Raw genomic sequence first — 13,318 nt, 5'->3', positions numbered from 1 at the left:
ACAATTTCCTAAACGAGGCAAGCTGTTTAACAAGTTGTTGAAACAGGAATATCAAGAACCTCGACTTAAATCATCTTACGCAAGGTTTATGGTCGATACTAATGACTTTGTGAGCATTAAGACACCGTTTTTCAAAGTCCATTATTTTTACACCGGGCTGGCTACGGTCTCTTCCGTTTTTCATGACCTTGACATTGATCATGCGGCAGGGGATGATTAGTCCTCCACCTCCAATGTAATGGAGGTCCGTGTTTGCTCAGGGTTTGTGTTTTGACCATCACATACAAACCAAAACATCAACGTTTCCTTTTTCCCTATTATGGCACTTTCCCAATTTTGACATTTACCTCGATCATGACATGCCAAATTGTGACAAGGAGCACACGACGGGTGCGACCGCTCAACAGAGGATGCTTAATCCTCGTAGTTACCTGGCCCAACCTCTATCTTTTTCGAGGTCCGTGTTGCTCTGCTATGAATTAGTTTTTCGCTTTATGGATTTTTGAGACAGTTGACTATTTGTTTTTGTCATATTATATTCTAAATATTCAAGGTAAAACGTGTTGATATTTGAGTAGTCTATTAAATAGGGTATTCTAGTTAACCAGTCGTGTATTGACACATGTGCAGAGTGACAACCGTATCAACTTACCTCAGCGTTTTTTTTATGCTTCTGGTAATGCACCGTTTATGGATCCTAAATCGTAAATCTTTTTTGTCAACGTATAATCTGATTGTTTGTCATCACATAATATTTACCCCGATTAAAAGAAATATCAAGAAATTAAATGTAATAATACATGTATACGTACACATTTCATTTAAAGAAGTCAATCGAGTTATTTTAGATGAACGGATGTAAAATCAAATAACATGAAAATAATTACATTCAACATTCATCAAATAAGGCTTTCTTTATCTAGTTTCTTCTGTACCGTGATTTTTTTTTATATATTTTCCGTATTAGAAAAACAATGCTTCTATCCTCATGGGTTGTCTGTCGTCGTTGTCGTTGTTGTAAACCTTTTTCATTTTCATCTCCTTCTCAAGAACCACTGGGCAGATTTCAACCAAATTTGACACAAAGCACCACTAGGTGAAGGGGAATCAAGTTTGTTCAAATGAAGTACCACGCTCTTTCTAAAGGGGAGATAATTGAGAATTATTGAAAATTTGTTGGTATTTTTCAAAAATCTTCTTCTCAAAAAACTATTCAGCCGGAAAAGCTTAAACTTGTGTTGAGGCATCATCAGGTAGTGTAGACTCAAGTTTGTTCAAATCATGGTACCCGGGGGTAGGAAGGGCCACAAGAGGGGGATCAAGTTTTACATAGGAATAGATAGAGAAAATCTTTAAAAATCTTCTTCTCAAAAACTATCAGGCCAGAAAAGCTCAAATTGAAATGGGAGCATCCTCAGGTAGTGAAGATTCAAGTTTGTTCAAATCATGGTTCCCGGGGGTAGGGCGGGGCCACAATTGGGGGATCAAGATTTACATAGGATTATATAGAGAAAATCTTTTAAAATCTTCTTTTCAAAAACTATTAGGCCAGGAAAGCTCAACTTTGAGTGGAAGCATCCTCAAATAGTGTAGATTCAAGTTTGTTTAAATAATGGTCCCGGGGGGTAGGGTGGGGCCACAATAGGGTGATCTTGTTTTAAATAGGAATATATAGAGAAAATCTTTAAAAATCTTATTCTCAAAAACTATTTGGCCAGAAAAGCTCAAATTAAAATGGAAGCATTCTCAGGTAATGTAGATTCAAGTTTGTACAAATCATGATCCCTGGGGATAGGGTGGGGCCACAATTGGGGGATCAAGTTTTACATAGGAATATATAGAGAAAATCTTTAAAAATCTTCTTCTCAAAACCTATTTGGCCAAGAAAGCTCAAATTGGCATGTAACCATCCTCAGATAATGTAGATTCAAGTTTGTTCAAATCATGGTCCCTGGGGGTAGGGCGGGGCCACAATGGGGGATACATTTTTATATAAAGAGAACATTTTTAAAAGTCTTCTTCTCAAAACTATTAGGCCAGGAAAGCCCAAATTTGAGTGGAGGCATCCCCAGATCATATAGATTCAAGTTTGTTTAAATAATAGTCCAGGGGTAGGGTGAGGCCACAATGGGGGATGAACTTTTACTTAGGAATATACAGGAAAAATCTCTCAAAATCGTCTTTTTAAAGACTATTTGGCCAGAAAAGCTTACACTAATGTAGAGGCATCCTCGGGTAGTGTAAATTCAAGTTTGCAAAATCACAGTCCCTAGTGGTAGGGCGGGAACGTGATGGGGGTTTGAATTTTTACATAGGAATATATAGAGAAAATCTTTTAAAATATTCTGGGAAAGTTTTCGGTCCAAAACTCAGTACTTAGTGTGAAAGCACAGGTTATGAGATTAAAGGTAGATTTAAGTTTGATGAAACCATGATTCCCTAGAGAATAGTGGGGCCACGAAATGGGGGGGGGATGTATATAAGAATAGAGAAAAATCTTCTTACAGGTACAACAACAAAAGGGACTTGGTATTTACCAAAAAATAAGAGGTGGATAAAAATTGGCAGATTTTCAATTTTTTTAGCAAGATCTACTGTACTCAGTTGTCAAGATATTTTAATACTGTAATGCTAATTTGATCAGAATTAAGGCAATTGTTGCTCAGGTGAGCGATGTGGCCCCTGTGCCTCTTGTTGTTAAGCACTAGTGGAATTCCATACATTTTCCAATTTCCTTAATTAAATCTCTTTCATGTGTTATCTTCACTACCAATTATGTCAAGGGTTTTATTTGTTAGCACGCCATGACGTTACAAACGTTTTTTCAACAGTGAGCTAGATATCTGTCCTACAAGGAATATATTCTGTTCAACTCTACTGAATAACATAAACGTAGTTTACATGACAAAGTGCTTGCTTATTATGTATCAAGAACTGCTTGCTAATATTTTGCAAATTATCAGATTTATTGATACCTTACTATTACAAAAGTGATACCTTTAGTGATTACGTTTATTTGATGAGAGGTTTGTTCGCCGTACGTTAAAGCATAAAATTATCATTGAAATATCTAGTTTGGACTTCAAGCAGTCGGATAATTAGCCAAGCAGATTTTGGAAAGAGAAACTTGACTTAAAGATAAGTATAGAATCTTTTATTTTTATATATATATATATATATATATATATATATATATATATATATTGGAATATAAAAAATTAATTTTCTTGAAAATATGTCAACCAGACGCTACAAAAAGGCAAGGTGGTCCATTGATCATGATTTGAACAAATTTGATTATGCTCTACCTGGGAATGATTCAATTCCACACAAATTACAGTATTCATGTCCAAATATTTTTCCAGAGATCTTTGTTTTTTCTTCTAGTGTTGGAATTTAATTCCCCATGTGTACCAACCATACCACTGGGAATTATAAATAAACAAACTTGAATTCACACAGCCTAAGGATGCTTCCACCCAATTTTCAGAATTTCTTGGTTTTTGACAAGCTTTTTCTCAATCCATTTCAATGTCCCGTATACTGTGGAATCATAAGATTTCGTCGGGACCAATTTTCGTGGACCGCTTAAATCTTACAAGTTCGTGGGGACGTAATTTCGTGTATTCTGTTAAACTTAAAAAGGAAATATGACTTTATAACACTTATTTATTAATTCGTGGAGGATGCTAATTCGTGGATGAGAGTTACCCACGAATTCCACGAAAATTGAGCCACCACGAAATCTAATGATTCCACAGTATTGGCCCCACCATGCTACCTTGGTTCCTAATTCAAAACAAAACACTTGAATGTACATGATGCTTCCAAACAAAATGAAATAGTACTGTCCAACAGGTGCTTTTGAAGAAGATTTTTAAAGATTTTTTCGGTATTTATCTCTATTCAAAAGTCCAACCCCTCATGTTTGCATCATCTTACGTCCATTAATTATGATTTGAAAAAAATTAAATCTACACTACCTAATGATGCTTCCACAAAAGTTTCAATCTCTTTAACCTCTGGATGTTTAGGAAAAATATATTTAAACATGTTTCTGTATTTATTCCCATGTAGGTTAACAATCCCATTGTGGTACACCGTACCTCCAGGAATTATGTTTTCAAAAAATTAAAATTTACCACACAAGTTTCAACGTGTATGGCAAAATAATTTTGGAGAAGAAAATTTTATAGATTTTATCTATTTATTCCTATGTAAAAATTCAATTCCCAATTGTGGCCCCACCCTAACCCCTTTGGTTTAAGATTTAAAAATGATTTAACACTACCTGAAGATGCTTTCAGAAAAGTTTCAGCTTTTCACGGCAAGTGGTTGTTAAGAAAGACTTTATCAGATTAAATTCATTTTCTTCTCCTATAAATTTCAACCCTCCATCATGGCCTCATCGTACTCCCTGGGGTCATGACGTTTTTCATCTGGAAGTACACTTAGGATGCTTCTAAAATTCTTCTGCACATTCTTATGTTTATCATTGAGCCCCTTTGTTTCAGGATGGGTTTACATTCATATCACATAGAACATTGCAGATCTCGATAAGATCTTGAACAACTGTTAATACATGGATTATTAACCTACATCAAACTTTGAATCCCTTGTGATGCCCAATAATTGTTCAATTTTAAAGAACCAACAATATGGCAAAATGCTTGCATATATTAAGTAAATCCATGTATAGTAACATAAAGGTTCTGTGAATAATTCAAATGTTTTTCTTTATAAAATTGGAACCAACCTCCCCCCCCCCCTCCCCCCCCCCCCCATGTGGCCCAACCCTTCACCTGAAGATTATGATTTTGACAAATTTTAATATACAGTATCTAAATTGACTAAAGTTACAGCTTATCTAAGCAAATTGTGTTTAAAAAGAAGATTTTTCTACATATATATATTCCTTTGTAAAAATTTGACCATGATTTGAACATCCTTGAATCTTCCCTACCTATGGATGCTTCAGAATAATTTACAGCTTTTTTGCCCGTTTGGTTTCTGAGAAGAAAATTTTTAAAGATATTTCTCTATATATTCCTATGTAAAACTTCGACACCCCCATTGTGGTCCCATCCTACCCCAGGGGATCATAATTTGAACAAAATTAAATCTACTCTACCTGAGGAGGCTTCCACAAAAGTTTCAGCTTTTCTGGCGAAATAGTTTTTGAGAAGATGATTTTTGAAAAATACAAATAATTTTCAATGATTTTTAAATATCTCTTCTTAAAAGAGGACTTGGTCCTTCATTTTAAGAAAATTCAATTTCCATCTAAGAATGCTTTGTGTCAAGGTGAAATCTGTTTAGTGGTTTAGGAGAAAAAGTTTACGGACAGCAGACAGACGAACACCGCACAAAAATTGATCAGAAAAGCTCACTTGAACACGAGTCGTTCAAAATCAATTATACCACCTTTTGGGTACATTCGATTAAATTGATACACCGGCGTACATGTAGCAATATAACACGATTACAGGAATACGGCAGATTTAAAAAAAAAAGTTTAAACCAATAAATAACAAGTGCAAAGCTGTCAATGGGACAGCAAACCGGATTTCCTTTATGCATAATCCATGTAAACCCAGAATTGATAAACACTACCTACCGTATCCAATGAAATGGAGTACCCTACATGCAAAGTATTTCGAAAAAATACATAAGTTCAAAAGCTATTATTTTTTTTCATTTAATACGAAATCAAAATCCTAGCAATATGCACATCTCTGATATATGTACAATTGATCTGCAAAAAAAAAACAACTTCCTATCTTGAAAACTGTAGGAGAAGTTATCCGTACAACGAGGGTATCCTATATTGCAATATTTTGCCCAAAAAATACTAAGTTCAAAAGCATAATTTTTTCATTAAATTTGAGAATTCAAACTCCTATCAATATGCACACCTCTGTTATGTGTACAATTGATCTTCAAAAGAACAACTTCCTATCTTATAAACTGTAGGAGAAGTTATCCGTACAATGAAGGTACCCTATATTGCAATATTTTGCCCAAAAAGTTTCAAAAGTTCAAAAGCTGGTATTTTTTCATAATTTATCAGAAATCAAAATCCTAGCAATATACACACTTCTGATATATGTTCCATTGATTTTGGCAGCCGCTCGCCCGCCATTTTCACCATTTTAATAACCGGATAATTTTCCGTTGGAAAACCCGGTTAAAAAGTAACTTAGTCGAACTTGATGATAATTGTTGTTATAGATTGAATGGCACAGTAGGACCTGCAAGAAAAGTCCCTTTTCTACCTTCATTTACTAGAATACTTATCTAACCCGATCATAAAAAAGAGTCAGGTTTAAAAATTAATAACGTTAAATACCTAATGAATAAAGCTGAACTTTTTTTTTTACTTTATTATTAACCTACACAGAACTGATCCAGGTCTACAAGCCAAATAGGTCCCTGCGCTCAGAGAGCTCTATGCTCCTTATTCAGTCGCGTTCGCGAACTAGGTCGTATGGTGACGGGCGGTTCGACGCCACCAGTTCTACATTGTAGAAAAATCTTCCCAAAAATCTTGGATTTGAGAACAAATTCATTCGTTTTTAAAAAATATTGAAAACTTATTATCTTTTTACCAAGGCTTATCTGGACTATTCCTAAGTTTCACGCATTTTAAACATTATTTAATTGAGTACAGATACAGCGCAGTATTGATTTTTACATAATTATAGTGGTACAGATGTTTGTAGCTTTTACGTGTACTTTATTGTATTTAGGAATATTCTTTTATGTTCTTAGCTTTATGTCAATAAATTTCATATGAACAGCGCTATAGAATAATTGAAAATAAATTAAATATGGCGCTTTATAAATTTTGTATAACGATTATAAAACACAGGAAGTTTGAAATCAATTCATTTGCCAAATCAGCAGGAAAACATAGACTGTCATAGGTACATGTAGAATGACTGACAGACCGCGATAAATACTGTAGTCTTCCCGGTTTCACTTTAGGGGACCTAAAATCACAGAAATGCTTAGGAATTTTGAATATTTTTATGTTATGAATATCACATCTTGAGAAGCTTTTTTAAATTATTTTTTATGAAGAAATATTTATCTGAAGTTACAGTGTATTCATCTGCTTTTGGAGTTTTGTTACCTCATCTATTTCAGTGTATATTTTCTAACACGAGTGGACAGTTTTATTTTTTCTTATCTCGTTTATTGTGGATTAAAAGTATTTGACGGATACCATATACATACACTTCGTAGAGATCATGTGCTGTGTACCATTTGGCAGATGTTAGAGTAATAGTATACATGGAGTATATATCTATTCATGTATATTAAGCTTTTACCAAGTATCACGACAGTTTTATCAGCGTTTTGTTACAAAAATGTATAGCCTTGTATCACATCTAGAATCTCTGATTTAATTGTGTTTAAAAAATTACATACAAATTACCTCTGGTTCAGAGTGGTCTTTTAAATGGGACGGTTAACATGTTCTCGCACTAAGGTAAGTTAATTGCCTTGTAGATAGGGAGAAAATGAAGATATTCTAAGAACACGAATTTCTATCTGAAACATTTTAAAACCAGTTTTTAACTCTTTTTGCCTCTTGCTAAATGTTTTATTTGTGTAGTTTTGCTTCCACAGTGTTCAAGCTTGTTAACGTGGTCGAATCAAATTATCTCTACCCTAAATATTTTGATGAAATTTCTTGCATGATTTTAAGATTTTATAATCATATAATTTACCACCCCGTTTTTTGCAAGGATCGTCTCGGAATTTACCAATTTTAACCATGAGACCCTATGGAAATTTCCTGTTAGAGCACCAAATTTACCCGTTTCCAAAATTTATTTCCGTATTTTCGTCCTAGAAATTTCTTGGTGTTTTTTTTTTAATATGAAAATCGTGAAAAGTAATCAAACGGCAAGATTAGAAAAAATATTGAATTCCTGGTTTGATTCAGGGGTAATATCAAAGTTTATTTTTTGTCAATGTCCAATCCCTTTTAAAATCGCAATAGGTATATTGGTAGACTAAATGACATCACCAGCAGGCGCGGATCCAAAAAGATTTTTAATGGAGGTCAATCTGCTCTCTTCACAAGATTATTAGAGGGACTATTTTTATTTTTGTATGATTAAATATAAACAAAGTATGAGGGCATATAATGTAAATATATCTGTTTTCTTTTGGAATGACCTTTGGGATCCTGGTTTTCCGTGGAGGCGAAAGTATAATTCTCAAACTTGTGGTCGATGTTGCTCAAATCGAAAAAATATTCCGGGAAATTGAATAACTGGGAGACAGTGTCAATGAGTCAAGTGAATTTAAGACCTTTAATCATATAAATACCGTATGAATTTCGCAAACTGAGATGGCAAAGTAACCAACTCGTTCATGTTTTATTCACTTCAGTCGACCTTGCGACTCGTGGTTGTGGTCACGAATGATTCATTCTAAAAAAAAAAACCGATGAATGATACAATGAGCATTTAAAAGTCTTGGCTTATATAAAAAACACTATAATTATATTCTTTTATTACCGAAATACATGCATATGATGAAGATACGGGAAAATACATGCATTCCAAGGTTTTTTCACTTTTATTTTTTTAATTTTCTTATAACTTTTCTTACTAGTTTCGTTTTTATTATATTGGAATAGTATCAAAGCTTTATTTTTTTAAATTTTTAACAAAAGGATTATTTTTATGTAGATTTTCAAAAATGCACAATTTGATAATTGTTTATGGAAAATGTATCTACATGTATTTAGTTTCGAATATCGTTTTATTGTGTGTTTCCTGTACGCCATCTTTAATTTGATGATTAACATGGCAGAGACGAATGATCAAAGTAAATTTACTTATTTTGTTATTAGTGATCTATTGTTAACTGTTTTCGTCCGTCGTCGTGCGTTGTGCGTCGTCGATCGTGCGATAACATTATGTTACTACATTTTTTACTTCTTGAAAACTACAAGGCCAATGATTACCATTTTTGTGTAAAGTATCTCTATGGTTAGGGGAATTGAAATAGTTAAATTTATGGCTCTACCACTCCCGGGGCGCCACAGGCGGGGCAATTTTTTTTTTTAAGCCAAATTTTCAAAAATCTTCTTCTTTGCTCCCACATACATGTGGGGGGAAACTGAATGAATAGTTATTATAAGCATAAAGCCCTCTACTAAAATTGAGGAATTCATGGCCCCTCGGTCAGGGATTCAGGGCTCTACGATGGGGCCAATATGACTATATACGTAAATATATTTTGTAAAAATGAATTAGATTTTAGAAATCTTCTTATTTACTACTATAAATATTTGTTAAAAACAATTTAAATGGTAATGATGTCCATGAAGTCTTCTCCCTAAATTGTGAAATTCATGGTCCCTGGGACAGGTGTTTATGCCCTAGGGGCAGGCCAATATAGCAATGTAGTGAAAATGTATTACATTTTTAGAAACTTCTTCTTTACACCCACACATATGGGGAAAAAACTTAATGCATGATTATGATGTCCCCTGACTCCTCTAAGTAAATTGTTGAATTTATGGCCCCTGGGTCAGGCGTTCAGGCCGTGGGGTTGGGGGAGGGGAGAAAACATGACCAAATACAATACATAAATACAAGTATGCTGACCAATAAGTTCTCTATTTAAATTGTCAATTTCGTGTCCCCTGGAGTATTGGTTTTACTCTAGGGCAAAAATGGATGCATAGTGTAAATGCATATAATGTTTAAAAAATGATCTACTCCCAAACACATGTAAGGAAAACTGAATGTATAATTATTTAGACAGGGAAGCACTAGTATACATAAATTATAAATTTCACTAGATTTTGGCCCGTGCGTGCACGGGTTGACATAGCATATGATATCGGACATTTACGAAATAGATACATCGACACGTATATTGTTGACATTAGCATAACAAAGCTTTAAGCCTACAATAATGCTATTAATTTCACTACAATCTGCTACGTTGGAATAATGTAACTGTGTCTGGGGAAAGGCCTTCACCTCAGTAAAAATGCCTTGCATATACCCGTAATGTAGCAGAAAATTGCAGAATCGCTCCAAAACGATTTTGGAGAAATAACAGTCACATTGTTTATAACAAACCATTATGAAGCTGTAAATACTTCATAATTCTAATTCTATTATTGCAGAATTCAACATTTGTTGACATTCGAAACTCTCTACAGTAAATACACTGAGTTAGAGTTATCTCCCGTATTTTCTTTGATGAACAGAAAAAAAATCCAATGAAAATTTACACGCATTTGTTTTATCGTCCCTAAGTTTATCAATGCAAATGTGATATTGTGGAAACATCAAATAAAGAGCCTTCCGTGATTTAGCTTGAATGTAAAGCGCTTGTGCAAGACTGTAAAATCCAAAAAGTTTAGATTATTTCCTGAATTTTTTGAGGAATTTTCGTTGATTATTAATTAGCGAATTCGAAGCTTGATTAAGAAAAATGATAACAAATTTATAATCTTCAAGTACCAATGATGTTTAGAATATACAAAACAAAAGACAGTACTCTTCCGATTTATCAGTATTGAAGCCCAAATATTCGAGTCTATTATTTTAATATAGTAGTATAGATGTTCCTCGAGGTAGGTGTTCTGCTTTTAGGGCGCGAATAAAAATAGTCATATAGTGTTAATGCATTTAATTTGTAAAAAACTTCTTACTTTCATCTGATACTGAATAAAAGTGACTGAAGAAAGAAAATAAAGCCATTTATCGATCCAAGTGTATGGATTTGAAACTAGGGCGGGGCCAAAACACTAATATTGTGTATATGGTAGAGGTTTTTAATGCAGGGTGTGCCCAAAATAGTCATTTAGTGTTAATGTATATAATGTTATAAATAAAATGCTGACACAAAATAACAACTGGCTGCATTTGAGAGAAAAAACATTAAGCTGTCATCTTTAATAATATTTCATTCTGCTCAGGAATTTTATCAAGAGAGAAATAGGAATTCACATATTCAAAAGAGAAAGATTGAAGCTATCAAAGTTAAGATATTGTGATAGCATTTGGACAAGTTCAGGTTCAGGCAATGAATGGAGTTATCTTTCTTTGCTTCATTAAAATGAAGTTATCCCCCTTGGCTTTTTCATGGTCATTAAGTATGATAATGTAAATAAGAAGTTGTCTGATCAAAAGAGTATTTTATCATTTAAAACAAAAACAGTTTTTGAGCTTTCTAAATAAACAAATGCATCTGTACACTTGTTAAATTATAGTAAAGTAATAATCGGCTAACCAAAATCACTGACAAGCAGTACATGTTAAATGATTTTGATACGAATAGCAAATTGTGATTACTAGTTAATAAAGGTTGAATTTTCAAAAGCTGGAACAGAAAAAATAAGACACATTTTATAGCTTTTAAAGCTTTTTTTTTCAAGATTAAATGTCCAAAGAAGAGTTTCTGTCTGCCCTATGGGATGGGTAGTTGTTTGTTTTAATTAAAATATGTATACAAGCCAACTTGGTTTAGTTTATCAATGAAAGCATATACACATAAAACATATCTTGAAAGTTAACAAATATGAGAAAATTATTTTATATCAAAGTCTTGCATCTTCAAAATATCATATCATGCACTATCTTATGGTCTTTAAGGTTTTAACTAAAATTATTGGTTTCCTTTTTGAAAGATTTCAGGTTTGGAGGTGGTCATCATTCCAATATTATAATTGTTTCTTCTACAAAATGAAACTCAATCAAATGCATATATGAGACGAGACTCATCGGCAAGTTTGTGTATGGGCTATGGTATTCTGGTGACCGGTAAGGCCTATTGGCCTCTTGTAAAAACTTTCTTATAAGTTTATCTTTATGAGCAATATTCCTTGTTTTATGCATATACAATGTATAACACATTAATTGTAGATGTTGTTCAAAGAGAAGAATCAACAGAAGACGTGAGTCACCAGCATTTTGCCATATGCAGATTTTGTAGAAGAAGTTACCGTTCATGCGTTTTTCTGCCATGTTGTCACATTTTGTTTTGTTGGAACTGTGGCCAACATTTTAGATGTTGTGATGAATGTCGGACAAGAGTTGAAAGCCGAATGTATGTGATTATGGGAAGGTCTTCTCCCAATGAACCGTAAATGTATCACCCTCTCCAAGATGAGCGGTTAAGTCTCTGACACTTCTAATTTGGTAGTTACGGACTAATTACTTTCAGTATTTAACTTTAAATTAGTATTATTTAATAACTTTTGTTGAGGAAAACAAGTGATTTTTGTTAACAGCATTAATTATTGACTTTGTTTATTGTGAATTGTCCTTTGAGAGGTCCGAGCATTTTATTAAAGTTACAGCAAAAATTTTGCAGTGTTTTATTAATTAAAATACATGTTTATTAACACATCACGTTTAACTCCATTGCGTCATTTTACATGTTCCCATGGCACCTAATGTCATATTCAGTTATTGCGTCATTTAACGTAACATACCCGCGATATATAATGTTGACATCATTTTATGTGTAAAAACCAATTATCTTGATTCGCATAGCTTGTATATTTGGCATCAAAATGTTTGGGAGAAGGGTACATTTCTAACTGCTATTCATTTTTATGAAATTTGTGCACCACTTTTGTGCATCCCTTTTCATTATTGAAAATTTTCGAGATATTTTCAAAAATCTTCTCAGAAAGCAATCAGCCAGGAAAGCTGAAACTTATGTGGAGGCATCCTCGGGTAGTGTAGATTCAAAGTTGTGAAAATCATGACCCTCGGGGGTAGGGTTGGGCCACATTGGGGGTCAACTTTTTACATAGGAATACATAGAGTTAATCTTTAAAAATCATCTTCTTAAGAACCATTTGGACAGGAAGGTTGAAACTTGAATGGAAGCATCGTCAGGAAGTAAGATTTCAAGTTTATTCAAATCATCATACCTAGGGGGGTAGGATGGGGTCACAAGAGGGGGGGGGGCGAGACAATTTTTACATAGGAATATATTTTTTTTTTTTAAAACATATGTCTTGAAAAGCTGTGACTTTAGTGAAGCAACTTCAGATAGTGTAGATTCAAATTTGTTCAAATCACAATCTTTAGGTGTAGTGTGGGGCCACATTTGGGATTCAGTTGTACAAAGGAAATCATTTTAATTATGCACAAAAACTGAAATGTTATTATATATGCTTTTACTTATATGCAAGCTTTTTTATATATTGCTGACTCTTTAAAATTGTTTAAAATATGACCCCCTGGACGATTATTGGGCCTCACAAAGGGTTCAGAGTTTGATGTAGGTTTATATCCTGTATATAAACGATTGTTAAGGGTCT

General features: G+C 33.6%; 1 long non-coding RNA gene across 1 annotated transcript; it reads left to right on the top strand.

The window, feature by feature from the left end:
• Positions 1 to 6,938: 6,938 nt before the first annotated feature.
• On the top strand, positions 6,939 to 12,349 carry LOC136272898 (uncharacterized). The gene is made up of 2 exons (XR_010710958.1): positions 6,939 to 7,495; positions 11,907 to 12,349. It is a non-coding gene; the product is annotated as an uncharacterized lncRNA (long non-coding RNA).
• The last annotated feature ends 969 nt before the right edge of the window (positions 12,350 to 13,318 follow it).

This window comes from Magallana gigas, chromosome 2 (genome assembly GCF_963853765.1).
Source record: "Magallana gigas chromosome 2, xbMagGiga1.1, whole genome shotgun sequence".
Classification (NCBI taxonomy): domain Eukaryota; kingdom Metazoa; phylum Mollusca; class Bivalvia; order Ostreida; family Ostreidae; genus Magallana; species Magallana gigas.
This window is presented reverse-complemented; position numbering and strand designations above follow the sequence as displayed.